Source organism: Mastigoproctus giganteus, chromosome 4 (assembly GCF_048544385.1).
Source record: "Mastigoproctus giganteus isolate SK-2022 chromosome 4, ASM4854438v1, whole genome shotgun sequence".
NCBI classification, from domain to species: domain Eukaryota; kingdom Metazoa; phylum Arthropoda; class Arachnida; order Uropygi; family Thelyphonidae; genus Mastigoproctus; species Mastigoproctus giganteus.
This window is the reverse complement of record NC_143578.1, coordinates 205,325,404-205,345,343: the sequence shown is the minus strand read 5'-3', so window position 1 is coordinate 205,345,343 and position 19,940 is coordinate 205,325,404. Positions and strand designations below refer to the sequence as shown.

Below are 19,940 nucleotides of genomic sequence, written 5' to 3'. Positions count from 1 at the left end.
TGCTTTCGTAAAGGCAACTACGATGGTCTGAGACAGTATTTAAATTCTATACAGTGGGACCAACTGATGATGTTACCAACAGCAAATTCAAAATGGGAAGCATTCAAAGAACTTATCTTGGAAGCTACAAGGCTTTACATACCAATTAAGAAATATTGTTCAAGGTTTAGTCCTAAATGAACAAAGAACTTATCTTGGAAGCTACAAGGCTTTACATACCAATTAAGAAATATTGTTCAAGGTTTAGTCCTAAATGGATGCCAGATGAACTAATGAGACTTATGGCAGAGAAGAAAAATGGATAGGATACATATAAATTAATGGGTGACATGGAAGCCTACGATAGATATAAGCTGGTCTGTAACCAAGTCACAAAGGAGATTAGGCAGGCAAACGCAGATTATGAGAAATCCTTAGCAAAGGATGTAAAGAAAAACAGAAAAGAGTTCTTTACCTATGTAAAGTCTAGAAGGAAAGGGATGAATCAGATTGGTCCACTGGATATGGATGGTTCAACAGTTGAGGATCCTGCTCCGGTGGCTAAAAAACTAAACAAGTATTTTGCATCTACATTCACATGAGGAGTTATTCAGGAAGTGGTTTGGTTGGTTGGTTTTTTTTTTTTTTTTTTTAGGATCATTAGCAACTAAGGCCATATTGCTCCGGGATATGCGGTGGTTATTCCCTGATCTTTCCGCATCCTCTGTATTTGGTGGTGACGGGCTCGAACCCCGGTCTAGTCAAGAAGCGTGTGCTACGCACTGCTGCTCCTTCCCACCTGGCTACGGAGGCGCCTTCGAAGTGGAATGCCAGAGGTGATGTAAACTCTGGCAGTGAGCTAGATGATTTTGTAATAACTGAGAGGAAAGTGGAGGAGAAATTGTTGAGGATAAACATAAAAAAGGCACTCGGGGTGGATGTGATCAATCCAGTTATATTAAAGGAGGCAGCAAAGGAAGTAAGAAAACCCTTAGCCATAATTATGAGAGTTTCTTTGGACTCAGGGGAGGTACCCATAGACTGGAGATGTGCAAATGTGACCCCAATTCACAAAGGAGTATCAAAGGCTAACAAGTAATTATAGACCTGTGAGTTTAACTTCTGTTCCAGGAAAATTAATGGAAGCACTGGTTAAAGAAGCACTACAGGATCATTTAGACAAGATTTCAGTTATAGCTCGGACACAGCATGGTTTTGTTAAGGGAAAGTCTTCCCTGACCAATTTGATTGGATACTATGATGCAGTCACAAAAGAACTGGATGCAAGGAATAACTTTGATATTATATATTTGGATCTTAGAAAGGCTTTTGATACTGTTGCACATGGAAGACTGCTGCAGAAATTGGAGCAGTGTGGCATTGGAGGCAAATTGCTGCTTTAGCATCAGCAGAGGCATATGATGCAAGAAAGCAAGCTTATGCAGCATCAGCCAAAAAAAAAAAAAAAAAAAAACACTTCCACTTCACCCCTCCATTTGTTTGAAATACCTGTCCAGCTGAGCCTTAAATTTATTTAGACTATCAACTTCCACAATAAGGGTTTGGTTTGGATTTTATTGGCACGTTAGCAACTAAGGCTATAATGCGCCAAGACCAGGTAATACATAAAAATTTAACCTCTCAGTGACCTAATTAGTTAGGCCACCATTTCCAAATATATAATAACAAATATATAAAAAAAATAAATCAATACAGAAATAACAATAACATAAATTTTAAATACAAGTAAAAACCTTTATTGATTTAAAAAAGCTAAAAACAGCAGACATTGTCATTGTCGGATAAAATCTGACTGAGTGTATACGGCTCAGTCAGATGATTAAAAGAGGTAAAACGGATATTGCTAAAATCTGGACAGTCAACTAAAAGTGTCTAATTGATAAAATTGTGCCACAGGATTCACACATAGGAGGGTCATCAGCCCTCACCACAATAAGGGATGGAAGTCTGTTCCACCAACCAACTACCTGCTGGCTAAAGGCAAATTTCCACACATCTATCCTACATCTGTCTTTCCTCAATGCTTGTCTTTCCTGTGATGGATAAAGGGATAGTTCAGGGGGAGAAGACAGAAAGTGGTAATCAATGGACACTGCTCATCATGGACTAATTTTATTAGTCAAGTCCTTCAGGGTTCAGTGTTGGGTCCATTGTTGTTTTCTGTATTTATAAATGATAATGATGATAGTATTTCAAGCTTAATGTCCAAGTTTGCAGACGATACAAAGGTTGGCAGGTTTGTTATGGACACTACTGATGATATGCTGCTGCAACAGGATCTGGAAGTGATTATTCCCTTGTATAAGGCAATGGTCAGGCCACACCTTGAGTACTGTATACAGGTCTGGAGGCCTCATTTCAAGAAGGATTGTTATTTGTTTGTTTGTTATTTTGTTTTTAGGAGCATTAGCAACTAAGGCCATATTGCTCAGGGAATATGCGGTGGTCATTCCCTGACCTTTCCGCATCCTCCGTATTTGGTGGTGACGGGCTCGAACCCCGGTGTAATCAAGAAGCGTGTGCTACGCACTGCTGCTCCTTCCCACCTGGCTACGGAGGCGCCATTCAAGAAGGATGTAGAGCTGCTGGAATGAGTACATAGAAGGGCAACAAGATTAGTGAATGGAACAAAGGGTTGCTCTTACAAAGAAAGGCTTAAGTTTTGTAAATTACAGTGTCTGGAGACTAGGCACCAGCAATGTGATCTGATAGAGGTGTATAAAGCCTTGAATTGTTTGAGCATGCTCAATGCCAATGGGATTCTACCTCTTGCTCAGAATAATCACCTGAGAGGGCATAAATTCAAATTGAGGAAAGACAGATGTAGGATAGAGGTGCGGAAATTTGCCTTTAGCCAGCGGGTAGTTGGAAAAGACTTCCATCCCTTGTTGTGGAAGTTGATAGCCTAAATAAATTTAAGGCTGAGCTGGACAGGTATTTCGAACGAACGGAGGGGTGAAATGAGAGCGGGTTTTTTTTTTTTTTATTTTGGCTGATGCTGCATAAGCTTGCTTTCTCGCATCATATGCCTCTACTAATGCATTATCTATGCGAGTGTGTGCATAAAAAATCTATACTATGACAAGTGTATACTTAAGTGTATGTTTAAGAAAAAGGTTAACACAGTGGCGAATGTGTTAGATATGTGGATGTATATATAATGAATGTATACTTGATGAGTGTATACTAAAGAACAAGTATATACTTAAACGAGTGTATGCTGAAGAAAAAGGATAACTCGGGGCGACTGTGTTACATATTCTGTGTCTTTAAGTGCAAGAACAATTTTAATTAAGTACGAAATGAATACTTAATCGCAACTCTAATGTTGGGTGTGTAAGAGCAATATGGTCCTGATTTTTTTTCAAATGATCACAAGCGCGATATAAAATCTTATATATATTATTAATTGATAAATTTTGATGTGGAGAGGGAGAAGTGTGATATAAATTCATAGCTAAAGCAATTAATTTAGAGTAATAACAGCTATTAAGTGCTCAATGTCTCCTATATTATATTAATTATTAATTACATAATTAAACAGGGATTACCTTGATTTCTTTTTATACGAAAGCTTCTTATCCAACTCTCCAGGTCCAACACATAAAAATGATTAAAAAGAATATTAAACTATGCCTTATTGTGTTCCATACTGCTAGAGTGAATGCAAATTAATAGTCTGGAATCAACGCTGAGACCCCAAAACCACCAACTGCGACACAACCGTTGGCATTAACAAATTACACACTATTAAGACAACGGTCTTACATATACTATTAACACAACACAACACATCGACAAAATACATACTTTATTTAGACAAGGGTCGACTAATTCTTCCATGCAACAGATACATGACTTAGTTTATAGCATTTCTTGCAAAGACTGCAACTCGTCGTACATGGCTCCATCAGGGGGGGTTCTTGAATTTCATGTTAAACAACATGAATCTTCAGTTCGAGGGTTGAGAACTGGTGCTTCTGAATTAGCAATTCACGCCGTGCAAGAGGTTCATTCGTTCCTCTTTAATGACAGAAAAGTTATTAACATTCAACACAATTACAGTAAATTACTCATTGCTCAACTCAAAATGAAATTATGCAAAAATTCCATTAACATTTGTAGACCGTTCCTAATATCTGATAGTTGATCCTTTGAACGCATGCACGATAACAAATAAATAATTCTTTTAAATAAGTTGCACCGGCGCATCTATGTTTATGGGTTGCAATTGGTGATTTTGGGGTCGGGTTGGTGTCTCTGCGTTGATGTTGTTGTTGTTATTTGGTTTTTAGGAGCATTAGCAACTAAGGCCATATTGCTCCAGGATATGCAGTGGTCATTCCCTGACCTTTCCGCATCCTCCGTATTTGGTGGTCACGAGCTCGAACCCCAATCTAATCAAGAAGCGTGTGCTACGCACTGCTGCTCCTTCCCACCTGGCAACAGAGGCGCCTCTGCGTTGATCCCAGACTATTAATTTGCATTCACTCTAGTGGTATGGAACACATTAAGACATAGTTTAATATTCTTTTTAATCATTTTTACGTGTTGAATCTGGAGAGTTGGATAAGAAGCATGCAAAAAGAAATCAAGGTAATCCCTGTTTAATACTTAATTAAGTCTTATATACATCCATCAGTATCACTCAAAAATATAAAACAACAATGGGTCCAATACCGCATTCTGGGGGACTCCATTAATAACATTATTCCATGAAAAGCAGTGTCCATTGATTACCACTCTGTCTTCTGACACTCAACCATCCCTTTATCCATTGTAGCAACTACCCTTAATATCAAACTGCTCCATTTTCTACAGTAGTCGTAATATCCATTCAAACTTGTCATACAAGAATTCGCCTTAACAAGCACATGCTGTGTCCAAATTATCCAAATTATCACTGCAGTCTTGTCTAGATAATCCTGTAATGCCTCTTTAACTAGTGACTCCATTATTTTTCCCGGAACAGAAATTAAACTAACAGATTTGTAATTACTCTTGTCACCTTTTGATCCCCCTTTGTGAATTGAGGAAACATTTGTACATCTCTAGTCAGTGGTGAACTCCGAGTTCAAGGATGCTCTCATTATTATGGAAAAGGGTTTGTTTACTTCCTTTGCTGCCTCCTTTAATATAACTGGATAGATCCCATCCACCTCAGATGCCTTTCTTATGTTTAATTTCAACAATTTCTCTTCCACTTCGCTCTCAGTTATTGCAAAATCACTCAGCTCCCTCTTTAAGAGTTTAATAAGCTTCTCTCCTCCAGTTCCATATAGAATGCCTCATGTGTAAATGTAGATGCAAAATACTCATTCAGTTTGTCAGCTGTCTGAGCAAGATCATCAACAGTCAAACCATCGATAGCAAATGGACCAATCTGATTCATTCTCTTCCTTATAGTTTACATAAGTAAAGAAGTCTTTCCTCTTTTTTCTCTGCATCCTTTGCCAAAGATTTCTCGTAATCTGCCTTCACTTGCGTAACCTCCTTTGTGACTTGATTACAGACTAGCTTGTATCTACCATAGGCTTCTATGTCGCCAGATAATTTATATGCATCCCATGCATTTTTCTTCTCTGCCACACATCTCATTAGTTCATCTGACATCCATTTAGGCCTAAACCTTGAACAGTATTTCTTAGTTTGTATGAAAAGCCTAGTAGATTCCAAGATTAATTCCTTGAATGCTTCCCATTCATAATTTGCAGTTGGTAACATTATCAGTTGGTCCCACTGTATAGAATTTAAAAACTGTCTGAGACCACTGTAGACACCTTTACAAAAGCAAAAACTCTTCCTTTTACCCAATGGTAGTGACATCTTTAAGTAAATCCCACATCAGTACATTGTAATCACTGCCACCTAGTGGTTTCTTTATTTGCAAATTCGTAATCCACGAATAATCACCTGCCTTTCGAAAATGCCATTGTAGAAAACAATCATCCAATGAATCCACAAGAGTCATGATAGTGTGCAAGTGACCAACCACAAGTTCCAGTTAATATCTGGGAAGTTAAAATCCCCAATTATCAATTATTCTGATTTATTGATTTATTAGGAACTGTATCAAAAGTATTTCAGAAATCTAAGTATATGATGTCAAAATTATTTTTTGCATCCAGTTCCTTTGTCATAGTATCCAATTAGGTTGGTCAGACAAGAATGCAAAAATGTGTGGTGCAACTGATCTATGATTGCATTCCTGTCTAGATGATAAAGCATTACTTCTTTAAGCACTAACTCTATTATTTTTCCTGGAACAGAATTCAAGCTTACAGGTCTGTAATTACTCATTTCATCTTTTGATCCCCACCTTTGAGAAGTGGGATACATTTGCTGTCTCTTAATATAATTGTATGTATCCAATTATATCCCTTGGACTCAGGGGAGGTTCCCACGGCCTGGAGATGTGCAAATTGTATGGTTCCAATTATATTATGAGGCAGAATTATTATAAAATCATATAGTACTCTGTTAGAATTTTACACTCCTGGCACTCCCATCCCAAAAAATTCCTCGTCTGAATACAGAAGCAAAATATCTATGTAGTTTTTCAGAAACTGGAACAGGATCATCGAGAGTTATACATTCATATTTAGCAAACAAATGTGATTCATCTCTTTCCTTCTGGTGTTTACATGAGAAGAGAAGCCTCTGTTACTTTTCTTTGCATTCTTTGCCAGACTTCTCGTAACCTGCTATAGACTGCCTAACCACTTTGTGAATTACTGTTGACTAATTTATACCAATGTAGGTTTTTGTATAGGCTGAAAATGTATATATGCATCCCATGCATTTTTCTTTATTGCCACTAGTCTCATCATCCCCTCTGACTCTTGTTTAAGCCCAAACCTTGAGCAGCATCTCTCAGTTGGCATAAAAAGCTTAGTATCCATGAGTACCTAGGCAGATTACGAGAAATCCTTGGCAAAAGATACTAAGAAAAACAGCAAGGATTTCTTTACTTATATAAACTTTAAAAGGAAGGGGTTGAATCTGATTGGTCCACTGGACATCAATGGATCGATGTTGATGATCCTGCTCAGATAGTAAACAAACTGAATGAGTATTTTGCATCTACATTCACACATGAGGAATTATTAAGGTTTGAAAATGGCAGAAGGTTATCAAATTGTAGCAGGGTACTTAATGATTTTGTAATAACTGCGAACAAAGTGGAGGAGAAATTGTTGAAGTTAAACATAAGAAAAGCACCTGGGGTGGATGGGATCTATCCAGTTATATTAAAGGAGGCGGCAAAGCAACTAAGCCACCCCCTAGCCATAATTATGTGAGCATCCTTGGACTCGGGAGGTTCCCATGGACTGGAGATGTGCAAATGTATCCCCAATTCACAAAGGGGGATCGAAGGGTGACACGAGTAATTACAGACCAGTTAGTTTAACTTCTGTTCCGGGTAAAATAATGGAGTCACTGGGTTAAAGATGCATTGCAAGATCAACTAGACAAGACTGCAGCAATAATTCAGACACAGCATGGGTTTGTTAAGGGAAAGTCTTGTCTGCCAAATTTGATTGGTTATTATGATGTGGTTACAAAGGAACTGGATGCAAAAAATAATTTTGATATCATATATTTGGATTTCAGGAAAGCTTTTGACACTGTTGCACAGGGAAGACTATTGTACAAATTGGAGCAGAATGGTATTAAGGGTAAGTTGCTACAATGGATAAAAGGATGGTTGAGTGGGAGAAGACAGAGGATGGTAATCAATGGGTGCTGCTCTTCGTGGACTAAAGTTATTAATGGAGTCCCACAGGGTTCGGTATTGGGTCCACTGTTGTTTTGTTTATTTATCAATGATATTGATGAAGGTATATCAGACTTAGTGTCGAAATTTGCAGATGATACAAAGGTTGGCAGGGTTGTTAATGACAGTAATGGTAGTGTGCTACTGCAACAGGATCTAAATAATTTGGGCAGGTGGGCTAAGAAGTGGAAAATTGAAGTTTAACCTTGACAAATGCAAAGTACTGCATAAGGGTAGAAGTAACCCGAGAGAAAAGTACCCACTGTGTGGTACTACACTTAAGGTGGTAGAAAACGAAAAAGACCTGGGAGTAATTGTGCAGTCAGATATGAAGTTTTCTGAGCAATGCAGACAGGCTGCTAAGGCAGGTTATAGGATTTGTCAATGATATATATGAATTTTGCTAGCAGGGAAAAGGAGGTGATTGTCCCTCTGTATAAGGCAATGGTCAGGCCACGCCTTGAGTACTGCGTACAGGTCTGGAGGCCTCATTTTAGGAAGGATGTAGATTTACTTGAGCGTGTACAGAGAAGGGCAACAAGATTGGTGAGGGGAATGAAGGGATCCTCTTACCAAGAGAGGCTTAAGTTCTGCAAATTGCAGTGGCTGGAGATTAGGCACCTGCGCGGTGATCTGATTGAGGTTTATAAGGCCTTGAATGGGTTGAGCATGCTGAATTCTGATGGGATCCTTCCACTTGTTCAGATTACAAACCTAAGGGGGCATAAATTGAAATTAAGAAAAGACAGATGTAGAATAGATGTGCGGAAATTTGCCTTTAGCCAGCGGGTGGTTAATTGCTGGAACAAACTTCCATCTGTCGTTGTGGAAGTTGATAGGTTGAATAAATTTATGGAGGAACTGGACCGGCATTTGGAGGGAATGGTGTGATTTTTTTTTTTTTTTTTTTTTTGGCTGATGCTCCATAAGCTCATACACTTGCTTTCTTGCATCACATGCCATTACTACTACTACTCTAAACGCTCCCCATTTTGGTTTGCTGTTGGTTACATCAGCAGTTGTTTCCATAAAAAGGAAGTTAATCCCACATCAACACACTGTGATCGCTGCCACCTAGCGGTTCCTTTATTTGCAGATTCTTAACATATGAAGAATTACTAGTGCTAATCAGATCATGAGTATCACTTTCTCTTGTTGCCACTCTAACATGCTGCTGTAGAAAACAGTCATCCAATAAATCCTTGCAAGCGTGAGTGACGAACCCAAAAGTTATAGTTAAAAACTGGAAAGTTAAAATCCCCAATTTATAAGGCATTCTGATTTTTACTTGCCCACTCTTATTTCTCTGTATAGCTGTTTGTTACAATCATCACAGCCTTTAGGCCTACACTCATTTTCGTTTTCTCATGTTTGCTTACGTCACACAAAACCCACTCAATACATACTGCCTTGAGTCATGTGCTTCTTAAAATCGCATGTGTAACATAATTACTTAAAAGATATATAAACAATACCAACATTCATTAGTAATAATTTCTATAGACAGTAACTGGCTTTCTCAAAATACCCTGTACTTACTTTTCTAGTCCTGAACAAACGAGTTATTTATTTATGAATTTATTATTTTTTAATATATTGCACACTTAATTTAATCTTGTTTTTTTTCTCTCTCTTGTGAAATTATGAGCATATGAAATCATGAGCATATGAAATTATATTAGCATTTATTTAAATTTAATACAATATTTAAAAACATTGCATCTATACATCCAAAACTATTTTTATGAAGGGCTTGAAAACAGAGACAGATAAAAAAAAAATCGTCATCCAATGAGTAGCTACTCTTATAGTAATTAATTAAATCGTAAAACTTTATTGCTGGCCTCTTTGACTTGCTAACGAGGATGAAAGAAAAGCCTATCAACACATACCTTCGTTTCTATCCGTCTCGAAAAGTAGCCCACAAATTAATAACAGCCATACACAATTTCCACAACAAAAATTATTCGATACTCTTTAAACATGTATTCGCCAAGTTACCCAATAGCACATAGTAGTAAGATTTTGTGCCCAATAGGATGTCAGCATACGAGTATTTTCCTGAATATCCGCTAGAGAAAAATGAGTAAACTCAAAATTGTAGTAAATTTCAGTCATCAATATGGATGTTGTATGGTTTTAGAAACGATTGTTGATGTTGGGTTTTAGGAACATCAGCGACCAGAAGGAGCCACAAAATTTGTGGGATCCTGTTCGAGAATTACTTCCAGTATCCTGTGCGAAATTAATCCGAAGTGAATTTTTTTATATTTTTTTTAATTTTTAAGCTCTTGGATAATGTAGGTAAAAAGACGCTAAAGGGCGACTGGCTCGATTATAGAAATGCAGAAAAGCCGCGGATGATATTATTAATTAGACTATTTGAGGCCAGGGGGCCATGTTCGGCAGAATCGGTTGAACTTGCTTGCGGTCAGCGTTATCGGCGACTAAAGACATATTGCAATGAGTGTATTGCTTGCAAATTGCGTGTACTCTAAGGTCGATTTTCTGTTTTGCTGAACGAAAAACCCGAGTTACCAGAAGAAAAAACCAAGATGCCCTGGACTGAGATCAACTACCTCAGCCACGTTGTGCAAAAGATGCATCTAAATTTCTCCTATCATCAACGGGAATCGAACTCAGGTTTTTTCAGCCCAGTGTAGGGGGTCAGCGATCCTACCAACAGTGCTAGCCACGAGTTTTTTTAAGACCCTACATATATTCGGTTACTGTTGGTAATACAATTATCAACAATTTTTAAATAATACCAGGGCTTCACCACATCATATGATCTTGGAGCAACTGTGCTACTACATCTCAATAAATCCAACCAAGGGAACTTCATTCTAACTGCTTTATTGTAGCCTGGATAACCACGAAACTGGTAACAAATGGCAGATACAGGGTACGGATTCAGGAAGGCTTTTGACACTGTTGAGCATAGAAGACTATTGTACAAATTGGAGCAGAATGGTATTGAGGGTAAGTTGCTACAATGGATAAAAGGTTGATTCAGTGGGAGAAGACAGAGGATGGTAATTAATGGGTTCTGCTCTTCGTGGACTAATGTTATTAGTCGAGTCCCACAGGGTTCGCTGTTGGGTCCTCTGTTGTTTTGTATATTTATCAATGATACTGATGAAGGTATATCAGGCTTAGTGTCGAAGTTTGCAGATGATACAAAGATTGGCTGGGTTGTTAATGAATGTGATGGCAGTGTGCTACTGCAACAGGATCTAGATAATTTGGGCAGATGGGCTAAGAAGTGGCAACTGAAGTTTAACCTTGACAAATGCAAATTACTGCATATGGGTAGACGTAAGAAACCAGAGAAACGTACCAACTGTGTGGTACTACAATTAAGGTGGTAGAAAATGAAAAAGACCTGGGAGTAATTGTGCAGTCAGATATGAAGTTTTCTGAGCAATGCAGCAGGCTGCCAGGGCAGGTCATGGGGTTTATCAATGATATATAGGAATTTTGCTAAGAGGGAAAAGGAGGTGATTGTCCCTCTGTATAAAGCAATGGTCAGTACTCCTTGAGTACTGCGTACAGGGCTGGAGGCCTCATTTTAGGAAGGATGTCGATTTGCTTGAGCGTGTACAGAGAAGGGCAACAAGGTTGGTGAGAGGAATGAAGGGATTCTCTTACCAAGAGAGACTTGGGTTCTGCAAATTGCAGTGGCTGGAGACTAGGCACCTGTGCTGTGATTTTATTGAGGTGTATAAGGCCTTGAATGGGTTGATCCCACCTGAATTCTGATGGAATCCTTCGATTGGTTCAGATTACTAACCTAAGGGGGCATAAATTGAAATTGAGGAAGGAAAGATGTAGAATAGGTGTGCGGAAATTTGCCTTTAGCCAGCGGGTGGTTAATTGCTGGAACAAACTTCCATCTGTCGTTGTGGAAGTTGATAGGTTAAATAAATTTAAGGAGGAACTGAACAGGCATTTGGAGGGAATAATGTGATTTTTTTTTTTTTTTATGCTGATGCTGCCGTAGCTCATACACTTGCTTTCTTGCATCACATGCCACTACTACTACTACTACTATTATTATCATTATTATTATTATCTGTTTATTTCCATTTAGTAGTAGTAGTTTTACTACTACTACGTGCCCAACCACCCGAAGTGCGAACTAGTGTCAGCGTAGAGCACTAGAAAAAAACACTATGTTAAGAGCATTGGGGAGGGACAGAGAAGGAAATCTTTAGATTGAGGCCATTATTGGCACTTTATGCCAGCCCAACAGATTATGTGTCTTTGGCAGAACACCAGCCGTTGACAAGATAATTGCATTGGTCGTTAGTATTTATTTATTATTATTATTATTATTATTATTATTATTATTATTATTATTATTATTATTATTATTATTATTATTATTATTATTATTGTCTTTGGTGGCCCTAGACATTTGTCCAAATCCACCTAATATACTTGATTTTATTATCCTTATACAGGATACCTAGCCACCAGAGAGCAGTCATCACCTAGGATAACTGCTACCTGATGCTCGTCCTTATGAACGTGAAGAAGGCAACTTCAAAAGGCGAACTGTACTGTCTGTGCTGACTGCACAAAATTCCCACATCCTCTGGTGGAAAAGCTAGACCAGAGGGCGCCAGCAATCCTACCCCCAAGCCGTCCAAGCTTGAGAGCAAAAAAAAACAACCCCTCTACCCCCACCCAAATCTCACCCTGGCAATTTATCCCGGACAATGTTAATTTCCACAGTGCCAGCAAACAAAACAAAACAAAAAAAACCCTCTACTCCCCCCACCCAAATCTCACCATGGCAATTTATCCCTTACTATGTTAATTTCCAGTACCAGGAAAAAAAAAAAAAAAAAAAAAAAAGTAATAATAAACTAAATAAATAAATTAAAAAAAACAGGATAATAGGATGGCGGGAGAGAGGGGAAAAAAATTCTATACAGTAAACATCTATTAGTTTACAAATATCTAGGCTAATAACTGTCTTCTTTTTAGAAATACAGAAATAGCAACCTTTGAAAAGCAACAAACTTATTATAATCTGACAAGTAGTTATTTTCATTTCCATATCTCAAATCACTAATTACATTCTTTAATTGAGCTCTGTAATTCTCATACAACAAACAATCATACAATACATGGCACCAAGTTTCTTCACCACCAGATACACAGTAAGGGTTTGACTTTAATCCAAAATAATAAAATTCACTATTCAAAGAACCATGCCCTGTTAACAAAAAAGAAGTCTCCATACTAGGAAAAAACCACTGTTCAGTTTAAAACATAAAAAAGAAACATTTGGAATAAAATGTCTGGTGACCGCACCGGTAATACTATCCGTCCATCTGGCTTGCCAGATTTCCATTAACTTCGCATATATTCTTTTATTTTCAACCTTAGCATCAGTGTTAAGGTCACACACAATGTTTAAACACGTGAAATTATTACGCTTCCTAATATGGTAACAGAAAGCTCTATATATATTATAAAAGGATCTAACGGCATGTGGCCCGCTAATACCTGCAGGGCATTTGTTGACACTGTTCTGCAAGCCCTCTGAATTGCCAACAGCATTGTTCTTTGCACAGAATTTAACTTGGCTTAAACTTAACCTTATTCACACAAGTTACCAACACTGATGATACATAAGTCACTATTGGCAGAAAAACTGCCATATAATAAAGATTACTGCTGCACGAGAACGCTTAATTTTGTTCATCAAATAATTCAGATGTGGAACTAAAGTAAACCTAGCATCTAATAAAACACCTAGAAACACCTAGTTTGGGTAACAAATTTAATTTGCTTACAATTTAATAAAACCTTTGGTGGTCGGTTGATATCAAGGTGACCTTTAACTAACATTATCACTGTTTTTTCTTCTGAAACTGTTAATTTATTTACAGTAGCCCATGGTGTTAGACTCTGAAGAACCATTGCAGCCTTCTCTTCAATATCCTTTCTTGAGTTACCAGGCACACAGATAAGCAGATCATCCGCAAATGTTATTTTATGGCAAACTGTTTGTCTCAATCTAAGCCATTCGTTCAGAACCAAATTCCAAAAAATGGGACCCAACACAGATCCTTGTGGGCACCCCTAGACACTAATTTCCTATAAGTTAAATGCTGTGCCCTTACAATTATCTGTCTTGAAGTTAAATAGCTTATTACAACCCGGTATATTTTCCCTGGACAATGGAGCTGTCTTAACGAGTAAAGAATATTCTCGTGCCAGACTGAATCAAAAGCTCCTGCAAAGTCAATTAAAAAAGCAAGAACATATTTACTGTCTGCATTTTTAACGTAAAGCACTAAATCATTAATCGCGTCCTCAGTAGATTTGGATTTTTTAAAACCATACTGAAATGTCAACTCAATGTGGTGTAAATTCATGAATTCACTTAATCGCTGGAAAATCAATCTCTCAAACAAGTTACCAAGGTGAGGTAACAGCGATATTGGTCGAAAGCTCCTGGGGCTTGGTTTTTCTTTACCTGGTTTTGGCAACAATTTCAGAAGAGCACGTTTCCAGAAAACAGGAAATGTGCCTTCCAATAGACATTTGTTGTACATATTAAGCAGAACTGGAGGGTATATCTCTAATAATTTACTGATACTGTAGTTCTCAATTAAATCAACCCCGGAGTCCTATCAACATTTATCTGTTTACTGACTACATATAACTCCTCTGCTGTAGAAAGAGAGATATTCTCATCGTTGACATAATCTCTATTATCTGCTCTTATCTCACACTGTTCAAGAGTATCGTTACTTACACAATCCTCGGGAAACAGTTTGTCTATGACAACTTTAATAGTTGTCGCCCAACTAACTGTTTCCCTACCATCTACCATTAGTGTGTAAAATACATCCTGCTCTATCTTTTTAATAATGGTCAACTTATACAGCAGTTCTTACCAAATTCTGCCATGATCTTAACTTATGCTGATAAAGCCCTATGATATTCCCTCCTTTATGCCAACCCAACAGATTATGTGTCTTTGGCAGAACACCAGCCGTTGACAAGATAACTGGATTGGTGGTTACTTGTTGCATACGTCACATCCCTTTGACCTTGTGTCATAAATTCCTGTACACTGAAAGGAGTCTCAGTGGGTAGCACAGTGGTATCGCCAATCTCCTCGCCACAAGTTTAGAAAAGGTCCGAGTTGTAATCCCGGTATTTGATACGAGGAACTTTAATGAGCATTTTTCAATCCGTGTCTGAGTTAGTCGGTATCCGGTTTAGAGAGCATGGTTTCTGTCCAGAAACTCGGATTTTTCGTCCAGCAATCGACCATAGAACATACGCAATTAACACACATAAGACACACAGCACGGCAGAAGAATTTAATTATTCCGATGGCTTAAATTTAAAAGTGTACACTGAAAGAGCAGAATTCAGGGATACTTGGATCCTAGGCAAAGTGACACTGTCATTACTCTCACTGTTGGAACCACTCGAAAGTGTAGCCACATCTCGGATCGGTCCAGGTTACATAGTGACGAATCCACCGCATGGCAGACATATAGGTGCATTGCATTACTGCTTTCACCTAGACGGTAATTCGAAGTCAGTATGGATAAACGTCAAGAATTTACAGACTTTGAAAGAGAGAGATGATAGTGGTTGCCAGACGCATGGGTCACTCTATCGCGGAGGAGTACAGATATTACACTATCCCCGTTCGACAGTATGAATAGTGGCTCGGGAATACGCCATTTCTAGAATAACATCTTATCGTGCAAAGCACTGTGGGCAGAGAGAAGTAGTGGATGAACATGGCAGCCGATGTCTGTCTCGAATTGGTTCAGCCAACCAGAGAGCAACAGTGGCACAAATCACCACCGAATTCAACAAGGGAAGTGCCAGAAATGACTCCACCAAGCCTAAAAAGGCGACATTAGCCGCAATAAGTTATGGGAGCTGCCGACCAACCATAGTCGATTTGCTAACCCCATGACACAGGACTCTACGTCTCAACCTGGCCAAAGAATATGGGCACTGGACCTTGGGCAATTGGAGACCGTTCTCATTGTTCCATTCGTCCCTTTTCCAGTTATTTAGAGCGGACGGGAGGAAGTGTATCTGGCGGAAACAGCACGAAGCTATGCACTCATCATCTCAACAAGGAACTGTTCAGGGCAGATGGACGGTCGGTAATGGTCTGGGGCGTTTTCAATTGGCACACGCTGGGACGACTGGTAAGTCTAGCCACATCTCTGATCGGTCCAGGATACCTATCCATCCTTCAAGATCATCTGCATCCCTTCATGGTCATCGTGCACCCGCAGGACATTGTACTCTTCCAGCTGGACAATTCATCTCCCTGCAGAGTCGTGGTGACTAGAACACGATTCGATGATTACCCCACAGAATTTAGCACCATGTAAAGGATTCCCCTTCACTGGAAATGAATCATGTCGAGCATCATTGGGATTCTGTGGAAAGGTCCGTTCTAACCTTGGATCCTCCACCCAGGAATGCAACGGAATTGTGGACAGCAGTGCAGCAAGCTTTGATAGAAATAGCTGTGGAACACTCTGTGAATTGTTAAACTCAATTTGTCGCCGTGTGACTGCCCTTATCCGTACAAAATGTGAGCCTAACGGTTTCTAGGAAGGTGTCCAATGATCGTTGTCCGTTTGGTGTACGTCCTGATTTTTTCCTCCTGGGTTTTTCGGGAGGATGCCAGTGTTGGGCACTGCTATGCCAATCAGATATCCAACACTTTCCTTCTTGTGGAAAAGGGTTATATCCCGATTGTTGTGAGGGATAGCCTTGTCGATTATTGTGGTGAAGCCCAGTACAGCTTGTAGATTGGGTCTCTGGCACAGCCTGCGGTTAATACTTGTAATATGGTACACCATCTTTGATCAACTGGTATTTAATTGATAGCTTCTGTTGTATCATTTGTTGTCATCTGTTGACATTTCTACGAGTGTACTCAGTCTTGGTGATCACCTTGCATAGCAGCGCCCAATACTAGCATTTGCATTCCGGGCTCCTTCCGATGCATTTTCGACAGTTTATGATGAAAGTTTCCTAGTCTTTGGATGGCGAGAATTAATCCTTCAGTCTCGGTGGATAGCATCCGGCTCTGCATTGGAAACCATTCTTTCTCTGTGATGTTGATGTAGGACATTGTAGTTTCTGAATGCAGTGTCTTCTTTGCCCTAATTTAAAGTGCCTTTGTGCGTTGTCTATCTTCTTTATGACCTGATAGAGTGCTGCTACTGTGTATTTCTGGAAGTCATCCTTCAGGTTAGCTATCTCTGTTTTTTTTTTTTTTTTTTTGTTTGAGGTGTTCTATCAGTCCCCTTACCTCCTCTTTCCGAGCTATTGTCAGTCTCTGCACGGCTTAGACAGACTAGCTCTTGGTAATCATTGCTCTTGTCTCTCTCGTGATATCCTCTCGCTTGGTATTAGACCAATATATGATCCATAAGGAGTATGTTTGAGCTGGGTCTGCGTAGGTTCTGGGACTGCGTGGTTTACCTGTATTTCCTCCGTTCAATTTTCTTTCAGCTGGCTCGTATAGTATTTTTCGGTAAGCCAGGTGGTTTCCTTGTACTATAACTGCTGAGCCGGCATTATTCACAGATCTCTCTCTCTCTCTCTCTCTCTCTCTCTCTCTCTCTCTCTCTCTCTCTTTGCCCTCCCTTCCATGGCTTTACCAGACAAATCCCCTGATTCGGGCCTAGAGTCTAGACCAAATTCTATCCTTATATCATTACTGAATTCATTGGTGATCCGGAGTATTGCCTGGAGTTGCTTCTCGGTTGCCGCGTAGAGCTTGATGTCATCCATGTACATCAGGTTGTTGGGGTGTACAGATTGTTCATTCCTACATGAAGGCTATTATTATTAATATTAGGGGTATGGTGCAAGGAAGCATGAGGCTTGTGCTGTACCAGCAAAAAAAAATTCTGAGTTACCCTGAGAAAGAAAGAGAGAGAGAGATTCAGAAGTATAAAGGCCTTGACCAAGTAAGAGAAGAATGGTGATATCCAGCTCAGGACCCTAGGTATGCCTAGCCTGTATTCACCAGATGTGAGCCCCTTATTTGTTGTTCTTGAGCATTGTGGATGGCGCTTGAGCATTCTGGTTGAGCGCCAGAGAACCACAGCGCGCTGAAGGCATCTCCTTGAAAGATTGACTTCCTAATGGGAATCGGTCTGATCATGTTTTCTTGACTTTAATGTTCGTACTCCATTTCGCCATCATTGCTACTAGGAAGATTGTCACCAAAAATTACTATTATATTAGGGTCACCCGTAAATGATCAAATATATTCATATATTTATTTTGTCCGTAACTCATATATTTATGTTGTCTGTAAATCATATATTTATTTCCCCCCCTACATTCTTAGGGGGGGGAAACCTTGATCTCTACACCTGAAACTCAGTAACAATGTCACGGAGTCAAAAAAGCACATTATAGTTTTCGTGCCGTCGACGGGATTAATATCCGGTCTTTTTCCTCACAGTCTGCGAAAGATGAGGAATATACCACAGTGCTACTCGTGCAGATGGAAGTTTGTTACTGTCGGATTGACTTTGTAGATGTTCAGCGCCTCTATTAGCCAGCTATGAGGCATGGGTACATTGCCTTTAAGTAATCCATGTACAGGTGGTCAGCGGTGTACAGGATGCGTCGTTTCTTCTAGGATTGCTGTATAACTGCGGTATGTATATATGGTTAATTGCTCCATACATCTTTTCTGCTGTTCGGCCATTATGTTCTGGTTTTCCAAGTGTTCTGATTTTTTCTTGGTTATGCAGCTTGTCAGAATATTGTACATTGTGGGCACCCAGATGAATGTCCTGGATTTCGCAAGATTTCTTGTATCTTGGAATTTAGGCTTCACTTATGTGAGATTGGGATTGTGTCTGGGTGTCTTTCATTCAGGTGAACTGCCCTGCTATGTGCTTGTTTATGGTTATCTTTACCTGGGGTTCGCCACATGTGGGAGTTCCTGACCGACTGTTTTATTTCTTCCTCCCTAATCGTCCACTGTTTCATCTCCTGTACGTCCTTCGTTTATTCCTTTCTAGTTATATCCAGGGCGCTTGGTTTTTGCATTTTACTTTAATTTTCCAAATTTGCTTTACAACTCCTCAAACCTCTTCTGCTTTGTGATCAATTTCCTCTTTTCTCGTATTATCCGACACTCATATAGAAGGCTCTTTCGTCCTTATCGAAGTTTCGGTTGTTTATTTTCCTCCTGGAGCCCTCTTTTTATCTACGTAGCCTCTTGCTGAGGGCGAAGAGTTTCTCTTTCAGTGTATACAAATATTCCCCTATTTTCTGATTTTTGGTATCGTACTGGCTGTGGACCCTGTCTCCCTTTAGAATGCTCTTAACATTTAAAATCAATTTCTTACTCCTATTACCCAGTTGGTCCTGAATAAATTGTCCTATCTTGGCTCTATTTCGTCTATCTTCTGCTGAAGGTTTCTTTCCCAAGCTAGCGGTTCCATCTTTATTTGGCTCTTATGCTGCGGTTCCCTCGTTTCTTTTCCATTAATTCTATTTACTGCTATAGTAGCACAGTATACGGCTGTATATTGGCCCCAACTGTTGTTCTGTGTTGTCAACTTAAGGCGGTATTATTTGCCGATTGAGCTGGTGGTCCGTGACTCTCTCCACATGATTCCATTGGCCTTCTGCTTCGGTATCACATGGGTCTTTGTGGGGGTCCATTCCTTCGAATTCTGTTAGGACCTGCTTTCACTCGTCTTTTGTTGTTGTTGTTGTTGTTGATATTTGGTTTTTAGGAGCATTAGCAACTAAGGTCATATTGCTCCAGGGATATGCGGTGGTCATTCCCTGATCTTTCCGCATCCTCCATATTTGGTGGTCACTGGCTGGAACATCGGTCTAATCAAGAAGCGTGTGCTACGCACTGCTGCCCCTGTCTACCTGGCTACGGAGGCGCTAACACTCGTCTTTTATTCTTGAAATCATGACCTCGACTCTTTGCGCTTGAGCTGTTCTGGGTAGTATTTCTTTTAGCTCTTCCTCATTTGTTGCGTATTGTCAATATTCCTTGTCCTTTGTAATCGATCACTGACGTCTTCCTTGATTTTTTCCAAGATTGCAGGAGTTATCGGGTACTTCATGACGATAGCCCTTCTCTGGCAGGCTATTCCTT

General features: G+C 39.4%; 1 protein-coding gene across 1 annotated transcript in view; it reads right to left on the bottom strand.

Annotated features, from left to right (window-relative positions):
• Positions 1 to 10,000, bottom strand: part of LOC150087340 (ubiquitin carboxyl-terminal hydrolase 20-like) — a 561,531-nt gene extending 551,531 nt beyond the window's left edge. Inside the window, exon 1 of the mRNA XM_090372003.1 lies at positions 9,670 to 10,000. The gene's annotated coding sequence lies outside the window, so the exon portion shown is untranslated. The remainder of the gene's footprint in view (positions 1 to 9,669) is intronic.
• Positions 10,001 to 19,940: the final 9,940 nt, after the last annotated feature.